At 43.6% G+C, this 18,699-nt stretch overlaps 1 protein-coding gene and 1 pseudogene across 11 annotated transcripts in view; one reads left to right on the forward strand and one right to left on the reverse strand.

The window, feature by feature from the left end:
• The window catches only part of Pde8b (phosphodiesterase 8B), a 227,815-nt gene that overhangs the window by 76,740 nt on the left and 132,376 nt on the right, over positions 1–18,699 (forward strand). The window lies entirely within an intron of this gene.
• LOC106022552 lies at positions 7,301–7,698 on the reverse strand (annotated as a pseudogene).

Genomic DNA, 18,699 nt, shown 5'->3' on the forward strand with positions numbered 1-18,699 from the left:
CAGGTGCCTTAGGCAGGTAAGGTAAAACAGCAACACATCTTTGCATAGTTAAACAAATGCAACTCATCTTTGCATAATTCAACAAATGCAAGTCATCTTCGCATAGTTAAACAATACTCCTCAACAGGAAGGCCTGGCAATGCTTGCCAGAGCATGACCCTGACTGAACAGGAGAAAGAATTGTGCTGGTTCTGATGATGATTGTGGATGGTCTTCCTTCCTGTCTTGACAGATGATGGATTTTCAGTCTGGAAAATGCAGAGTTTTAATTCTCCAGGTACAGTAGGATCATAGGCCTCTATCTATGGCCTTGCACAGTATGCTGGGAGACATATCACCTTCCCAGACCATGTGCAAACATAAACATGCACATTGATGCACACAGGTGCAGGATGCTGCATTCTTGGCCCTCCTGGGAAGGCCCTAGGTGTTATGCATCACAAATGACTAAGCCAAGTCCTACTGTAGCCACTTAAGAGCTGTCCGGTTCAGTTGCTTCCCTCAGGACTCCATGCTTCCCAGGCCTCAACTGAAGCCACTCACTTTTATTTTCCAGATTTTAGTGTCAGATTTTAGTGACTTCAGAGACTGAGGAGTCCCCTTGTTGGTTTCTAATGTGGACATTTACTCTTGTTTGCCTGTCTGACTCTGCTGGAAAGTAAGGTGACTGGGGACAGTTACAGAACAGATAAGCTTGGGACCAGGCTTGGTTTTTTTTTTAGTTTAGTGGCTCCTGGGGGGTTTTATAGTCTCATCAATTCATGAAGGATTATGCTCATGATCTTTTCCATGCAAGAAAATATGCAAAAATACACATATTCAGGCCTGGTATTTATTGATTGTATAAATCAACATTATAGTATGAGTACAGCAGGTTCTGGGGAGGCAGGTAGTTGGTATGCTTGTCGTGTAAGCATGAGGACCTGAATTCAATCCTTCAGAACCCATGTAAATCAAAATCACACACATACATATGCACATGTACACATGTGTGTCCACATGACTGTGTATGCCTATAATCTCAGCACTGGAGAATAGAGACAGGAGGGTTCCTAGGGCTTTCTGGCCAGCCAGTCTAGCCAAATTGGTGAGCTTCAAATTCAGTGAGAGACCTTGTCTAAAAGAGGTTGGGGGAGAAGATGGGAAAGAGCTCAAATGAGGAAAACACTTGATATCAAACTCTGGACTACACACACGCAGGCACACACACATGTACACACAAAGTACACATATTAAACACCAGAATAGCTTGATCATAAAGGACAATAAATCTCACAGAGACAGGTGCTCAGGGGCCTGTTTGCTGCCCTCCATGGAATAGTCCCAGAGGTGCTTTTTGAAAATATCTAGCAGCTGACTGATAGTGCTTCATCATTGCTAGGACTTACAGTGGACAACCCTACCATTGTTTATCTTACACTACTAAACCTATTGAGAGTTCTTTTGACCAGGACTTTTGTATTTAGGAATTGATCTGTATTTGTTGTTAATCACTGTTTTACAACTTTGGTTTAGATAAAGTATTAGTTAAATTTGTGGCTATATTTTATTTCTCCATAAATAACTGTTTACCATCACTTAATTGATTATTGTAATAAAATTATTTTTATATCTTCAGAATAAGTTTTGCCCTAAAGCAGTGATTCTCAACCGCTGGGTAGTGACCCCTTTTGGTGGTGGTGGGAGTCCCATGTATACTAGACACTGTAATTCATAGCAGTAGCAAAATTACAGTTATGAAGTAGCAATGAAATAATTTTATGGGTGGTGGTCACCACAGCACAAGGAACTGTATTAAAGGATCATGGCATTAGGAAAGTTGAGAACCACTACCCTAAAGGATGGCAAATGGAAATAAAGCATGAAAGCAAAGATGGACTCCATTCCATGTACTACAATGGGCAACCCTGTGGGAGCTGCTCTCGGGCATCATTGGTCTCCTGGTGCCCTGATTGTGTCTGAGTGTGTGGGCAAATTCACGAGGCATTCAGCTTTGCTAGTGCATTCTTGTTCTCTTTACATCCCTACTTAGTTCAGTTTCACATTCAGGGTTCCATAGTGATTCCTACGATACACAATTTTTCCGTAATGTACTTAAGCATGGAGTCGGCATTCCCCTTTGTTGCAGCCAAACTTAGCAGTCATCGGTAGCTGGAAGGATAATGCCTTCTGTGTGTGGGGAGCAAAGGTGGGTAACTAGGCCATGTTAATGCTTCCATTACTCAATTAAGGAATGCATTCTCTAGCTGGCTTCTTACCATGCCCTGCTGTTCTAGCTTCTGTCTTGGGAGTATAGTTCCCACCTCTCCCTGCTGGTATCTCCTTATCGTAGTGGCAGGAAGCCCTCCTGGATAGGGTCCCTTCCAGGTGTCCTATCTTCTGCTGCCTTCTGCCTTCTTTACTTGGCCCACTAAAACCATTGGAATCGTGGGCTGTTCACACTTCCTCTTGTCCCCTTTCTTCTGGAGCAGCTCCAAGCATTTCTCCCCTCTCTCTTTCATTCATACTCTTAACTCATTTAAAGATTACTCTACACTGGTGGTGGAGGCTTGCAGTGGTCTCAGAGTTTCTTTCTGGCAGTCTCTCTACAGGCAATGGCATCCATTCTCTCGCTCAGGAGTTCTTCTGTGTTCACTCAGAGGAACAGCAAGAAGGGCGTAGCCACTCCCCTCCTCTAAAGAGGGGAAAGGAGGCTGCAGCCTCCTCTACTGAGATAGCTATTCACAACAGCAGTGCGCAGCCAGCAGCTCCCCAGTCTTGTCTTACACAGCCTGGAGGCGGGGGAGAACCCTGAGTAACACATGCGTTCTCTGCATCCTGGAAGTGTTTTTAGGCTAGTCTCTGTCATTCAGGAGCCGTGTTTAGGGTTCCGCCGTCAAATCTTTGCTGCGTGTGGAAAAATTTGCACATTGAAGTCTAGCTATCAACCACACTTCACTGTGTGAATAAAACACATGAGACCGAATCATTTTGTTCAAGAGTCTTTGGAAGAGCTGTGTGCAAACAGAAGTTTCTCTGTCTCACTGTGTCCCACAGTCACTTTTAAAATAATCACTCAGAGTTTTAATATTAATTACAAACTGTTTGGCATATTGCTCAGGCTTATTACTAACTCGCTCTTACAGCTTACATTAACCTATTTCTATTAAGGTATACATTGCCACGTGCCCCATGGCTTACCTGTGACATCTTGTCCCTTGGATGTCTGGATTACATCTGCCCTTCTTCTCCTGCATCTCTGCTTGGATTTCCTGCCTGGCTCCATTCTGCCTTGCCATAGGCCAAAGCAGCTATTTTATTAACCAATGAGAATAAAACATATCCACAGCATACAGAGGGGTTATCCCACAGCAGCTGTGTTGTGTCAAAAGTCTTTTAAGACCTTGTTCAAAATGTTTCTCAAAAAAAAAATAATCAACTCGTCAGTTACCATCTGATCTGGAAAGGAGAGAGGCATCTTCGCTGTATGAAACATTTTAAAAAGTTACATTTAAAAAATTAGCCACCATGTATGGACATACTTTTGCAGTGTTTACATATATAATTTAAAGATTTGGTGAAGTAGGTAATACTAAGAACATCTATAAGTGTCAATTATGTAAAAATTGAATGTTGACTAATTTTTTCAATAAAGAGTAAATATGTAATCAGGTTTTTCGTGATTTTCACTGAGGCTCATTTAGTCAATAATTGGGTCATTTTCTCAAAGTGCCCTGTTTCTTTATTAGCACAGTGATTAAAACCTGAAGGAGTGATTGAAGATGGAGAAACAGATTAGGAAGGAATCATTGATGAAGACTACCTTTTTGTGGGTTTTGGAGGGATCATTTTATTAAAGCAGTTTTGAAGCTATTATCCAATTGCTTTTAAATTTACAGAAATAAAAATGACAACATTTAGATAAAGAGCAGTGACTTAAAAAGTACACACACACACACACACACACACACACACACACTTCAGAATCCATCTTGTTAGAATTCATAAAGGTACTGGAAGTGGGAGCTCAGGTGAGGAGTGTCACTTCTACAGAGAGGGAAAGACATCTGGAAGGGAGGCTCCAACCACTGAGAACTTTTGTGAAGCCCAAGCCTTTCGATGTGTAGAAGTAAAATGCAAACTAAGAAGTAACGCCAACCAAGACATACTAACCACTGACTTATGACATCTAGAAGTTTGAAAGACTCTGGGAGGCAGTCTTGCCTCTCTACATTCTTTGGTGATAGGACATTTTGTTTCTATTCAGTCACTAGCATCTCAACAAGCAAGTGGCATCAATGGCTGCCAGCAGGGTTGTCTGTCCCCACTGCTGTGAGTGGAATCCAATGGCCTCCCCATTTGTTGTCCAGTAACCCTCTTCCTCAGGCCGTCTGCTGCTTTGGCACCACACCTGGGCCTGTGAAGTTGCAGCGGAGGGCTAAGAGGGTTTCAGGAACGGCCCTTGCTAGGGAGTCCAGGTGGAGGATGACAGCCCGCGTCCTTCACTATCCAGGGTCTGGCTGGGCCTCACTTGAAGACGCCTGGTCGTGAATACAGCTCCAGCAGCAGGCCCGACTTTCCAAGGTATAGCAAGGGCCTCACAGAGGGACATAGAAGACGTTCTGTGTGGTCTTTAGTATCAGAATGCTCCTGAGGAGATTGTCTACAGTCTCCCTGTGTGGACAGTAAGCACCAACAATATTGTTTAATTGGGAGGGGAAATCAAGTATCCCTCTTGCTTTGTACAATAACTGAGATATAGGAGAATGAACCTATGCTAGAGACAGATGCTTCTATAAATGTGTGGTCATGTGAGGGTAGAAAGAACAGGAATGATGATATATATATATATATATATCTACATGTTACACATTACACATCTCTATCAGGTGTGTACATCACATGTCTAATTCATTATTTGTGATCAACATTAAGTAGGATCCTATTTAATTTGGTGCCTGGATTATCTTTCTAATTACATATTTGGAGTTGCCAGTACACTGACTTTATTGTATTTGATGTCCTCTGTGTCTCATGAGTGCTCCTACCAAGGAGTCCTGGACAGCTGGACCCAGGGGAGACACTCTGAGAGACCAAAGTCTGTTCTGTAATCACGTGGCCCAAGGACTTACTTTGTATACGTGTGGGAAGCTGGGCCTTTCACTTAGATGCACCCAATTGGTTTCACTAGGCTAAGAATGTGTTAGGCGTTAGTGCACATTGCATTTAACATATGCTAGCATAAGATAACAAGTGGGTCCTGTAGGAGCCACCTGGGAAAGTATCCGAGTGGCCCCCAGCAGATGAAAGACTGAAACTGCAGACACTCCTCAAGGTGGATGCTGCTTTGTCAGAGAACAGGAATGATGTTGTCCTTAAGGAGTTAAGAGCAATGTAGGATTCTGTCTGATCTTGCAGGGGGCTAAATAGTCTATGTGATATCTTACTGTGCTTTCATGGAACATCACTAAGTAAATGAAAGCCTTTGTTCATTGGATCCTATTTTGGTGAATAAAGGTTTTCACTCCTTCGTACTCAGTTTTATGCTGGAACTCTTTCTCATGTGCTGCAATAGATTTTAGTAATCCATAGAAAATATATGTAATGTTTCTCTACTGAAAACCTCAATTACAGGACCTCATTTTCTCCCCACCCATTGGAAGATGTGGTTATTAGTGTGTGTGGTTTATTTATTGAAATTGAAGTAGTCTTATAGATCATTGCTAAGAATGCCAGTTCCTATGAGTAACAAGCATTTGTTGTTCTATAAAATGACCAGATAACGAAATTCCTGGTGAAAACTGAATTTATTCACTACTTTCTGTGGAAGCTTTATTGAGATGTAATTTATCTATCTATATAACTTACCATTTAATGTGCAAAATGTGATGGTTGTCAGTATAGACCCAGAGGTGTTCAGCCTTTACCACATACTGTCTTCTCCAAAAAGACCATGGGTTACATTAGCAATCACCACCTATTTCTCTCGTCACCATCTTCCAGTCCAAGAAAGTCACAAATCTACTTTCTGTTTCTGCGATTTGCCTATCCTGAACATATCATATAATGGACTCATGTGTGGCCTTAAGTGTTGGGCTTCTGTCACTTAAAAGGAAAGTTCCTTCCTAAAAAGGAACCAATGCAAAGGGGAAACAAGGACATTTATTAACCCTTACACGAGAAGCTGGGAAGATGAGAAGCCCTTGGAAACGTGGCCAGCATCCAAGAGAGAGAGACTTTGCTTTCCCTTCCCCTTTATCTCCCACTGTCCCACGTAACCCTGTCCATACCCCCGGGGGCGTGGACAGTATCCTGAGTATGTGATCTCTCCCCTACACCTTCCCATTTTGCTTGTCAGTGCTTCATCCCCGAGATGAAGAATCACACTTCTTTCCGTGTATATACCATGTTTCATTTCTCTTCCTGTCATTTGGTAGACGTGTGGGATGTTTCCTACTATTCTGAATAATACTTCCATAACCATTTGTGCACAAACTTCTGTTTTCACTTCTCCTGGGTGTACACCAGTATTTATCTCTTTGAGAAATTAGACTACTTTGTAAAGCAGCTATACCATATCTTGGCCAACACTAGTTATTCACTGTCTATTTTAATACAGGGGATGACAACTCTTAAGTGTGAGTAGATTCATACTGATTATGCAAAGGCATGAATCAAGTGTATATATCTGTAGCTAACTTACTCTGGAGTGCTAGGGAATGGAGCCTGTTCAATAGCTAAAGGAGGCGGATGCAGGAGGAGGTTTGGATGCAGTGGGGTTAAGTGCTAAGAAGAAGCAGGTGGATATATTAAAAGAGGAGAGTATGTCCTTGTTTGTCACTGTGGTGGCACCCATAGGCTCATAGGCACTATTAGGAGGTTTGGCCTTGTAGGAGTAGATGTGGTCTTGTTGGAGGAAATGTGTCACTAGGGTGGGCTTTAAGGCTTCAGATGTTTAAACCAGGACCAGTGTCACTCTCTCTTCCTGCTGCCCGCTGATCCAAATGTAGACTTCTTGGCTCCTCTCCAGCACCATGTCTGCCACATACTGTCATGCTTTCTGCCATGATGATAATGGACTAAGCCTCTGAACTGTAAGCTAGTACCAGTTAAATGTTTTCCTTTATAAGAGTTATCATGGTCATGCCATCTCTTCACAGCAATAGAAACCCTAAGATAGTCACAATATCCAGTAAGTAGTTATTGTTGGTTCTAAAGACTAGTTGTATATTGATTTATTTTTAAAATGTTTTAAATTAGATGTATAATTGTATAAAATAATGGGATTCACTGAGATGCTTTTTAAAATGAGCCATTATTTTTAAATTGTGCATTTCTTGTATTTGAAGTACTCTTCGGTGGCATCCTTGGCCTGGGTCTCTTTGCCATAGTCCTTCACTGAACAACTGCAACCAACCACTTGAGGGGGTTTCCCTCTGAATCAGTTTTTACAGAGGCTTTCCAAGTCCCCTACTTTCCTGTTGTCGTCAACATTAACTAGGTTGATTTGGTGCAAAGGGCATCCACCAGTTAGACACACAGGTTCATCATAGTTGGATGGAAGCACACAAACATGGGTTTGGCCTTCATCTTAGGCTTTGTGAATTCCCTGTGCTAGGCCATCATGGAGGAGGCTGGCCTTTAGCATCTCTTGTAATACAGTGTTACCAGCTGTCACATCTCCTTTACACCTCTAGCAGCAGTGCCTTCCTGGGCCATGGCAGTGGGTTACAGGACAAGCCAGATCTTGAATGCACTGGAGCGTACATGTAACTCAGAATGGCAGGGGAGAAAGCTCACTGAGACATTTTTATACATTCATATAATGTGCATTGTTTGTAGTCAAACCTATATTACCTGGATTCTGCCCCCTCTTTCCTAATAGCCCCCCACTTTCATGCTCCCTACCCCCAATTCCACATATAAGAGGCAAACATATGAATCTTGCCTTTCTGAACCTAGACTATTTCAGTTAACAAATGGTCTTCAGATGCATCGGTTTTGCTGCATGCAGTATTATTTCATTCTTACCTATGATGGATACTCTTCCAATGAGCATACAGACCGTATTTACTGTGCCCATTCATCTGTAGAAGGGTACCAAGGCTGTTATGATCAATGCTGGGGTAAACATGGGTGTGCAATTGTGTGTTGTATTTGTTTCTGTGTGTACCCAAGAATTGTATATCTCAATCATATATATTCAGTCTCCCTATTTATGGGTTGAGACATTTTTATCATTTTGTTTTTTTTCTGGCCTTTTTATATATTTGAGATATTACTCTCCTGTGAGATGAATAGCTGGTGACTCTTCTGTGTCCTTCCTCTGTCACCTCCCTTGCTGTACAGAAACTTTATAAGGTAATGTGATCCCATTGTTAATTCTTGTCATTGTTTTCTGATATTTTGGAATTTTATTCAGAAAGTTTCTGCTTGTGCTTATATACTTACAGCATTTTTCTGATGTTTCTGCCAGTCAATGTTCAGAACTTTTGTTAGGTCTTTGATCCACTCTGGGTTGATTTTCACACAGGTGAGGGATACAGATCTAGTCTTATTCTTCTGCTCAGTTTCTGCAGCACCATTGTTACCTATTCCTCTAGAGCTGGGGAAATTCCCTCCATGATTTCAACGAATAGTCGTCTGGGGGATTGGGGCTTAGACAGGATTTCTCAGTGTAGCCTTTGCTGTTCTGAAACTGTAGACTAGGCTGGTCTTGAACTCATAGATCCATCTGCTTCTGGTTCCCATCTGGGTTTTCTTGGGCTATGTCTCCCTTGGGGACAGAAGAATCTGGGGGAATATTCATCTCTTTCCTTTTCTGTATCAGCTAGGCAATGTCTGTAACTTGGTTTGCTTTCTAGGACAACCTAAATTCCCACCACTAGAGTATTCTCCAGATAGATTAGTTCATTGTACCCAAGGGATGGGTCAGCAGCATGGAGCTCCACTGCTTGTTTGATCTCAGCCATCCTAGCCCCCCACAGAGGGAAGGAAACAATCTACTGTGGAGAAGGGGTGCAGTAATTCTCATGCTTCCCACAACTATTGCTCACGCACCTGCTGTCTCCTGAAGAAAGAGAATGGGCAGCCTGGAAGGAAACGCAAGCTGCACTCTGGCGTTTCAAGTCCAAGTCCCACTGCATATACTTTCTAGTAATCTTGCTTCAGCTGCTTTCCAACAGGCCACAAGGTAGACACTGGCAAAGACCTTGCTCTAAAGGACAAGTAAATGTGGGTCTTTGCTTTTGCAAAGCAGCAAGCTTTGAGTGCACCCTTCTCAAATTGGCTCCCTTTTGCAGCACCCCACTTTCCTGTCGAGAAATGCAGAATTCCTCTCCAAACACCAGCTAGCTACACAGCTCCAGCTTGGCTAAGTGCAGCCTGCTTTTCTGTTCCTGTGAAAATTTTCCTAATGATGTCTCTCTTCCTTTACCTGTCTGTTGCTTCCCCGTCTTGTCTACCAAGCAAGAGCTGGTGTAGCCCTGAAGCTTTCTGTCCTGCATAGCTGTGTCTCTTCCAGCAAGATTACCTTCAGTGCATTCTCTCTCTCAACTCCCTTGCTGAGAAAGCATTGTCTGGTTTGTTTGCTTCTGAAGCCTCGGAGAAGCTGGAAGGTGCTGCCTGCTGTTAATCTGCTCTTTTCACACACTTAGCTCAGAAATAGTCAAATCCCCTCAGGTCATATTTACAGGGGCCAAGACAATCAGTCCTAAAGAGGTACAAGAGTATGCAAGGCATGTTATATAGGCAAAACAGAACGTTTACCTAGGCAAACCATAGCCAAGGTGTCTAAAGGGGGCTCCTGGGGCTGTTACATGACAGGTGATCCAGTCAGAATTTGAACCACCCTGACTGCTGTTTGTTTCCTCCTGTGTGTGTGTGTGTGTGTGTGTGTGTGTGTGTGTGTGTGTGAGAGAGAGAGAGAGAGAGAGAGACAGAGAGAGAGACAGAGAGAGAGATGCAGAGAGAGAGACAGAGAGAGACCTTTTGATATTGAAGTATATCTCTCTTGGTTGACTTGCCAGGTTTGCAAATGTTTCTGTCTTAGTTCTTTTTTTATGCTGGTAGAGACTGGCTAGTTATGTTCTTGGAGATGTCTTATCTTCCATCCTGCTACTAAGGCAGCAGGCTTTTCCACCATCAATAAGCTCTCTGTACTTCTATGGATTGACTAGGCTTCTCCGTATCCGGATAGCAGCTGACCTAGAAGTCAAGACATGGGAGCAGTCAGGGATGCTGTACAATGGATGCCTGATAGATGTCAATACTAACAAATGCACTAGACTGGATGATCTGGTGTGTTGGTTTTTATCTACTGATGAAATCTATATCTAAATGCATATTCTTCTAACTTTCTGCCAGAAAGCTCAGAAATTAAATTTATTTTTGTTCAATTAGAGTAATCCACCAGTGTCTTGATGAAAAACAAATTCTGTGCTCTTTCCATTATTTTTTTAAATTGTCTCCATTTTAGGACTTTTAAAGACAATGTTAGCCACTTTAAAAGTAGAGTTTTCTTTGAAGTATTATTTGGAAAGTTGGGGTTTAAATAACTTTCCAAATCTTCCTCCCCTAAAATACGCTATCATTTCTCTTCAGAATTGCAGGTCTCTTGTAAAACCTCCTGATTTGTTACAGTAAGCTAGCCTTCCCGAGGGTCTCGCCTGTGCCTTTCCGTTCTCTGGGTCATCCTTTGCCATGCTAAGGCCCTATGTGAGTTTTGTTGTTGTTATTTCAAAATTTGATTAGAAAATGCAATAGGCTTGATACTCGTCCCTTAATGTCCACAGTGGAACTTCTGCAGGAGTTGCCCCAAGTCTTCACTGTTTATCCTTCTGGTTCAGACCGTCCTTGGGTAAAGTGTAGGGGCCAAATGGTCTCCTTAGCCTCCTTCTCTTCTGGGGAGCAGGTGGGAATGATTCCCACCATTGGGAAGAAGTACTGTTTTCCTGCATTCTTTAGGAGACCTCAGCCATCACACAGGAAGCAAAGGCCAATGGCCTAAATGTGATGGGATTGGCCTGGCAGGCCCTAGCATCCGTGAATACCCTCTGTGGATTAGTATCGTCTCTGAGGTGAAAAGACAGTACAGTTCATTCCCTCATTGTTTGTATGCTCTGTATTGGGGAATTTACTTCCTTGCCAACTTTTATTTCGTAAGTTTGTAGCTCCAATGCTTATAATTGGCCGTTGGTAATCCCAGGACCAACACTACAGTGCTTTGAAGTTGTTTGTGGGCACAGGTGGAACCCTGAGATAGTTGAGTCATCTCAGGCAAATGTTCCCAGCTGAGGTTTCTTGTTTCAGCTCTCCTACCGAAAATAACCGTCCTTTGCTTAGTCTATTTAGTGCCAGTTTTTTTCATCTCCATGTTCCTTGTTGCTGACATCATATCTAAAATGGGCCCAAATGCAAGGCTAAAATGTCATCTTTCCTTTTACGTACAAGAAGGCCAGCCATGACAGGCCCTGGGGGAAAATACCACTACTAGATAACTCTGCAAGAGCAAGCTCTAGCACTGTTGGCTTTGAGCTCAGTGTTAATAAATCAGCAGTATTTGATGAGTTCTTTAAACAAAAGCAAGCATAAAACATCATTAACATATTGATCATCAAAATATGACAGGGACTTGAAAGAGCATATTCCTGTAGTGTCCCAAGGAGCAAGGACTCAGTATTTATTAATTCATTTTTTGAAGTAACTTTGATATAAAGATAAGCCCTTGGCCAATTTGATGTATAAATATACATATTGTTCTGTAAGGAGATCTCTTCAAGGAATCAACTCACTGCTTCCTTATTTCAGAAATATCTTACCTGAATCTAACTAAACAGTTTCTCAGGCACCGTGTAGAAAACGCATTAGCTCACTAAAGACATCTGCCTCATCTGACCTCTTACCTGGCTTTATGACATCAGCAAATGCAACCACCTTGAATAATGAGGAGAGGCAGCCTCTCTTTCTCGCCCTTAGTAACTCCTCGTGTTTGTAGGAACATGGTCACTGGGGTAAAGCACAGGCCTCTTTTTAATACCTTGGATCTGTATTCTTGGAGAATTTCACTTGGCAGATGATTATTATTATGTAGTATTGAGTTGAGCTTGGAGCTTTTGAAAAAAAAAACCAAACAATAAGAGTTATCTGCACAGTTTTTGTTCTCGACGTCACAATTTATGTGCTTGTCATGGGATTCTGAAAGTTGGCAATGTTTAATCACTGGCTGCCCTTTAAGCCCACCTGGTACATCTCCCCTCATTCAGTTTTATTCACTGATCAGTGAGTGAATCACTAAACGCTTCCCACTTAGATGTTTGGTACACTATTAAAAATAGCAAGAAAATAGCAGCAAACTGCCTTCAGATACCTGTGCTGACAGTCATAGCCGCCCCCAGTGTTACTCAGAGATGCCGCCCCTCCCAGGGAAAGGTGGTGAATGCAGACTCATGGCTGCCAGAGTGCAGAGAGTCGGTGATGCCTGTGGGCCAGCCTGAAGTAAGCCACCTATACCACCCCTCTAAGGCCAAGAGAATGTTCTGGGGGAGAGGGCAGAAAGCATGTAAGAGCTAGGGGTGGAGGGCTGCAAAACACCATTCTCCAGATTAAATACAAGTGTAGCAGTTATTAACTCTTGTCAACAGTAGTTACTGTGCTGAGCCCACACAAGACTGGCTCTATCGACAGCCTTAGTCAAAAAAGGGGAGGGGCTCATGGGGCCCTACCCTTTACCTCTGAACTGTTGGCTATTGATAGATCGTGTGAGAAGGTGGACCACTGTCATTAGTTCTGTACACACTGTTGCTTGAAGAGATAGCAGTGAGAATGGCCAACATGTATGAAATGTAAAATAAAAGGGGGAGGGGAATTAATTTAAAAAATAAGGAAAATATGAATCAAAGTGTAAGAGCTGCCTCAGTTCTGAGCTTGTGGCCTCCTCCCTATAACAGAAGGGGCAGTGGTGGGCGTGGTCACTCTTGCGTCACTCCTAGATGTGGGTCCCACTCTGTGCTTGTTTCTCACAAGTCTCACCAGTCATCATGCTAACCCAGTCCCAGACAGTGGTTGTGATTAAGTCAACTTTCTCAGGGTTCCTCACACGGTGTGAGAGGATTACCAAGAGATCACTTACAAGAGAAGGCAGAAGGAAGAGTGCAGGTAAGGCCAGTGCCAGCGATTGAGGAACTGTTTGGTTAGAGATTAGAATTAGATGTTTCCTGACACACACCTGGGTGGACAGATTCCTGGAAGAGATTTTCTTACAGAACAGTACGTGTTTATGTGTTGAATTAGCCGAGCGATTATCCTTATTAACCAGGTTACAAAAGCAACCCAGTGGCAGGGTGGCTGCCTAGGAGTGGGAGAGCTCGTTTAGCAACTGCCACTGTCATTAAATAGCTCATTTGCTTTTGTGTTTCTAGTGTCACATTTCCTGCCACCTCACCCTTAGCCTTCGCTCCCACCTCTGCACGATGCCCTGAGCACTGAGGAGAGTGGGTGTCATGATAATGCTTAGATGAGGAATGCTAGAACTTTTGAGTTTCTCTCTTCATTGGCCTTTCTGATGGATGAGGTTCCCAAGGAGCACAAGTGCGCAGATCATATAAGTTCTTATGACTTCTACTGCAGCGGCTCACGCGCTCGGCATATTAGGAGTCAATCAGAGGCACACCTTCTCTTGGTGGCTTGCCTCAGTGGTGGGTCCTGAACTAAGGTTTCTCTGGAAGCCTCTCCAGCTCCTGGCCAACTTTATCTTACCATCCAGAGAGGGAGTTAGGCAGGACTGAGTGTCTCTTGAAAGTATCACTTATTCCAGCGTAGATCTTAGGCTCAACAATACCATTTGCCAAGGACTTTAATCAGTCCTGGGGGATGACCCCTGTTAGCAGAATCCATGAAGTGAAAAAGTCATGGGCAGCATGATGAAACTACTAATAAGGGGGACTGTGCTGCGGTTTCCATTCATTGGCGGGGTTGGAGTCCCTGGATCATGGCTTATGGACTTGGAGGCAGAGCCATCTAGGGACAGTAAGGGTAATTATCTTTCACATTTGAAGTTCCACTGTGAGATGAAGAAGGTAGTGATTGAGATCACAGGGATAGCTAGTTCTATAGGATGAGGAAGGGAACTAGTTTTGAAGGTAGAAGAGAATGGTATTTAGGAAATATTACCAAGTATAGAAGCACTCACCCAGTCGTTACCTGAGAGAGGGTGAAAGGGAATGAAGCCAAGAATGGGTGGAGGGAAGGAAAAACAGATATATCTCTGCGTGCACACCCCAAAGGTATCCACTATACCAGTGACAGCTACCAAGTCCAAAGGCTGACCAGACACGAGACCGTCCTGTAAGGACATTTTCATAGCAGCTGCTTCACATTCTGAGGGCGAGATACCCAGGCCTTAGTATAGGTTATGCAGGTGGCCTGTGGGAGGGGATCCCAGTCAGTGCCACTGGCAGAGTCTGTCACTTTCAGCCTTGCTACTAAGGGGTGGCCCCAAGACCACCTAGCACCTCCCGGGAGCCTGGTAGGCAAGTACTCTGTCACTGAGTACTGCCGATGGTGCTCCTCCCCCAGTCTTCAGGAGCCTGGTAGGCAAGTACTCTGTCACAGAGCACTGACGATGGTGCTCCTCCCCCAGTCTTCAGGAGCCTGGTAGGCAAGTACTCTGTCACAGAGCACTGACGATGGTGCTCCTCCCCCAGTCTTTAGGAGCCTGGTAGGCAAGGACTCTGTCACTGAGCACTGCCGATGGTGCTCCTCCCCCAGTCTTCAGGAGCCTGGTAGAAACCGTGGCTCTTGGCCCCATCCTCATATTGCCTGAGCCAGGCTTTTTGAGAGGAACTCCGGGTGATACGTGCGCAGGTGACAGGCTCAGAACCCTTGTCTCTGCTGTCCTTGGTTCTCAGGATGTTGGGGGAGAGTGAGGACAAGGAGCAGGATGAGGGTGGAGGCTGGAGGGGGACATATAACTACACTCAGCAATAGGATGGGTGTGTCACTAGGAAGCTTGGAAAGGTGAAGACACCTGCTAACACAGTTCATGTCTAACATAGTCACATGATGGCCACAGGTAAGGTGCCACCATCGTACCTTCCAGAGTAAATACCTAAGTAAACTCAGTCGACTCTGGCTTTTCTAATTGTGTCAGTTACTTGTTGTCCTGAGAGTATCAAACTACAGCTCACTGACCTGTCGTGTCAGGGCTGCAAGCCTTGAATGTGCCCTGTTGTTTTACAGCTCAGAGTCCCATGGATCCGCGCTCCCTTCTCTGTCTGACCTACCCTTTCCAACGTCTGCTGACAGAGTGGTCTCTTCTGAAAAGTTCCCTTCCATCTCCCATTGTGAGGTTGTGACTAGTAATGGCCTTTGAAGAACTTGGTGCCTGGCACTTGGTAGTAACTATGCAATTAGCACCAGCTTCTCTTATGTCCTAACTGCGGATTGGACCAAGCTTAAAGATAGAGGAACACACAGCTGAGAGGAAGCAGTACAATCCAGCAGGGGTGCCGGGAAGAGTCATGTAGCAGTGGCTGCCCAAGCTTTCTCTGTTGAGAAGGGCAATAGTAGCATCTTGTGTCTTTAATGTACTTGTACACACTTAAGGTTTTCAGCCTGCTGTCTTGACATATATAACATAGGATGGTTTGGAATGGCTGTGCTTGCACATGTGCTCTGGTCAGTCATACAAAACAGGAGAAAGGTGGCATTTAAGCAGCTTATTCCAAGTCACTCTGTGGTTCGGAAAGCTTTGTATTTTCTGTGGCTGATTACATGATGCCTGCTAGCACTAGTCTGGGAGGCTGCACAACTTTGTGCTGTGTGGAAGGCCCTGTGCTCACTGTACTGCACATTAAGCCTATTTAATATATTTCAGAGACTCCAGAGCCTTATTTGACAATTTTTAATAGTTATTTTATAGCTTTGAGTCTTTGCTCCTATCCTGTTAATTCCACCTGCAATTTAGTTCAAATCAATTTCTTAAGTAGGCATGCCATAGCTTATTATGTTATTCTTCCTATGGGAAAATATGATCAAGTTTATTAATTTAGTCTTTTTTAAAGTTCACTAAGTACCTGTTACCTGGAAAGGATGGGATGGATGCTTTTAAGGATGCAGTCGTAGACCAGGAATTACTTTTGTCCTTTGGGAGCCTGACAGTCTAGGAGGGGAGATATCCCAGGTAAAGATGGCAATAAACCTAACAACATAATGCATGCTCCATGCGGGGCAGGAGAGTGTGAGTGCTAAATGGTTGAGTCTGGGTTTGAGAGGAAGGGCAAGAGGAATTCTAGGAGGACAAAACAATTTATTAAAATAATCTTTTATTTTCATACACATGTTGCAAAGGACATGGGGCATCACCAGGTGGTTTCACATTTACAGTAAAATTTCAGTACTCACAAGAACTAACATTTAATGTGTGCTGATATTTAATTATATATGTATTACCTCTTTGAGTACCCCTAAAGTCCTATGAGGTGGGAAGTTCCTCATGCTCATTTTATAGGTAAACAAATTGAGGTTCAGGCAGATTGACCATTTTGCTCAGGGTCACCCAGCTGGTCATGGGTAGGCTTGGCATTGCAGACCCATCTACCTCCAAGCTCATGTGTTCCCAGCTCTTTAGAAGACTGCCATCCATACATTCCACAAATGTTTGTCAAGCATCTGGAACATCTCAGGATTTGGGGGACACTGAAGTATGACAGAGAGCTATAGACTAGTTTCTGCAGCAGTGCAGCAAGCCGTCTCCTGTCCCTTGCTAAGTGCACAGACACATGGCAGCACAGAGGACACCCATATCCTTCTGGGGCATGGTGGTTTGAAGTTACTTACAAATCAAGGGAATTAATGTGCCTTACTGATCTGAGCAAATGGCTCCATTGATTCCCTTGAGTAATTAGAAATGACAGCTAAAAAAACATTGATGGAACAATGGAGATTTTTTAGATGTCATAGTCAGACATCTACAGCTAGAATATTTTATTAAAATATCAGTTTTAGTAGATGTAGACCCAAGTGCCCCAGAGGAAACTATACCTAACCCACTGCCATATACTGATATGTACGAGAGAGGGAGAGGGGGGAAACGGGCAGGGGGAAGAGAGAGACTGACTGACATTTGACAACCAGATGCAGTTTTGTGGTCTTCTGGCCTGCTTAAATAATTTTGAATGGAACTCAAGCACAATGTAACCCCGTGAGGCACACTGTCTACAGTGTGGCTACAGTTCTCCAAAGCACTATTCATGATGGTAGTCTTCATTCCTTCTTTTTATGTTTGTATAAAGTAGGGCCATTTTCTGTCATTTGTTTTTCTCTTAATGTCAGCGATCATTGGTCATATTAATTTATTTTAGGCTTTAAGAGAATGACAATCCATTGTGCCCATGAGGCTATAGATCCCAAACAACCACCAGCTGGTGTAGGTGAGGCTGTAGAGTGGGCCCAGGGCTCAGCGTCGAGGGCAGTGTTCTGTAGTAGGTGAGGCTGTGTAAGGAAGAGAAATATCTTGTGACTCAGCTCAAATACTATGAAAGGCTCAAGAAGTTGTGGATTGGTTCTTCATGCTTTAGTTGCTATAGTGTTCTCCCTACTTGTTCTGTGAACTTGTGAAGATCCACCCACAGTTGAAGTGAGGCTTGACAAGCCGTGAGAAATTGCTGTGAGGATTTCAGTTCTTCATATTCCAAGTGCAAAGCACTTGTACAGTGTTTCTTAAAATGCTGAGTTTAACTTCAGCATCCCAACAAGGAAAGAATAGCTCTAAGCAACCAGAACGCTCACTTGAAACAATTAACCTGTCCCATGAATATACCAAAAGATGCTTCAAAATGACTCTGAGAGTTGGATAGAATATTCATGCATAGGCTCTTATTCCTTGAATGGAAACACGTAGTGTATATTAGTTATCATTTGTGCTAAATTAAGCACATAAAGAGTCAAGTTAAAAATATGAGCAGAGGGCAGCAGAGATGGCCCAGGAGTCAAAAGCAGTACTGCTCCTGCAGAGGACCTGAGTTCTGCAGAGGACCTGAGTTCAGCTTCCAGCACTCATGTCTGTGTGTCACAACTGCCTGTGACTCCAGCTCCAGGGAGATCCTCCATCCCCTGGCCTCTGTGGACGCTAGCACTTGCTCACACACACACTCTCTCTCTCTTATAAAGTTAGTTTAAAACTGTGTGAATGAGATGAGCGTTGTGAGATGAATCACCTGAATCCCTCTAGTGATTGGCATTTGTCATCTGTGTCATTTATTTGCAAAGCTGAGTAGATGTTATGAAATTATCTAAATGTTGTCTCCAGGGTATGACATCCCTCTGCGTCTTTTTCCTCTTAGCATCTTGAATGCAATACTACAGCCATCTCTTTTCTGTCCCTTTAAACAAGCCGAGTCCTCTCTGATCTCAGGATCTGCTTTCCCCCGGCTGAGCTGCTGATGCCTCGCCATATGTGGGGGGAACTCAAGCTCCTCAGGCCTTCACCTACAATCTTTCTGGGAATGGCTTATCCAAAGTGTCTTTTCCCCTCTGCTGTCTGCCATTCTATCTGAGCCATTGCCTTCACAACACTTGTCACAACCTGTCATTACCATGTTTACCCCTTCCCTAAGGCACACAGTGGACTCCTTGATGAACATCTGTCAGATGAACACAGGACTTCCCTGATCATTCTCCTGCATCCCCATATCCTTCAGTTGCACACTGGATATCTTCTGT

The sequence above is a fragment of the Mesocricetus auratus genome, unplaced genomic scaffold, assembly GCF_017639785.1.
Source record: "Mesocricetus auratus isolate SY011 unplaced genomic scaffold, BCM_Maur_2.0 Super-Scaffold_100020, whole genome shotgun sequence".
Lineage (NCBI taxonomy): Eukaryota > Metazoa > Chordata > Mammalia > Rodentia > Cricetidae > Mesocricetus > Mesocricetus auratus.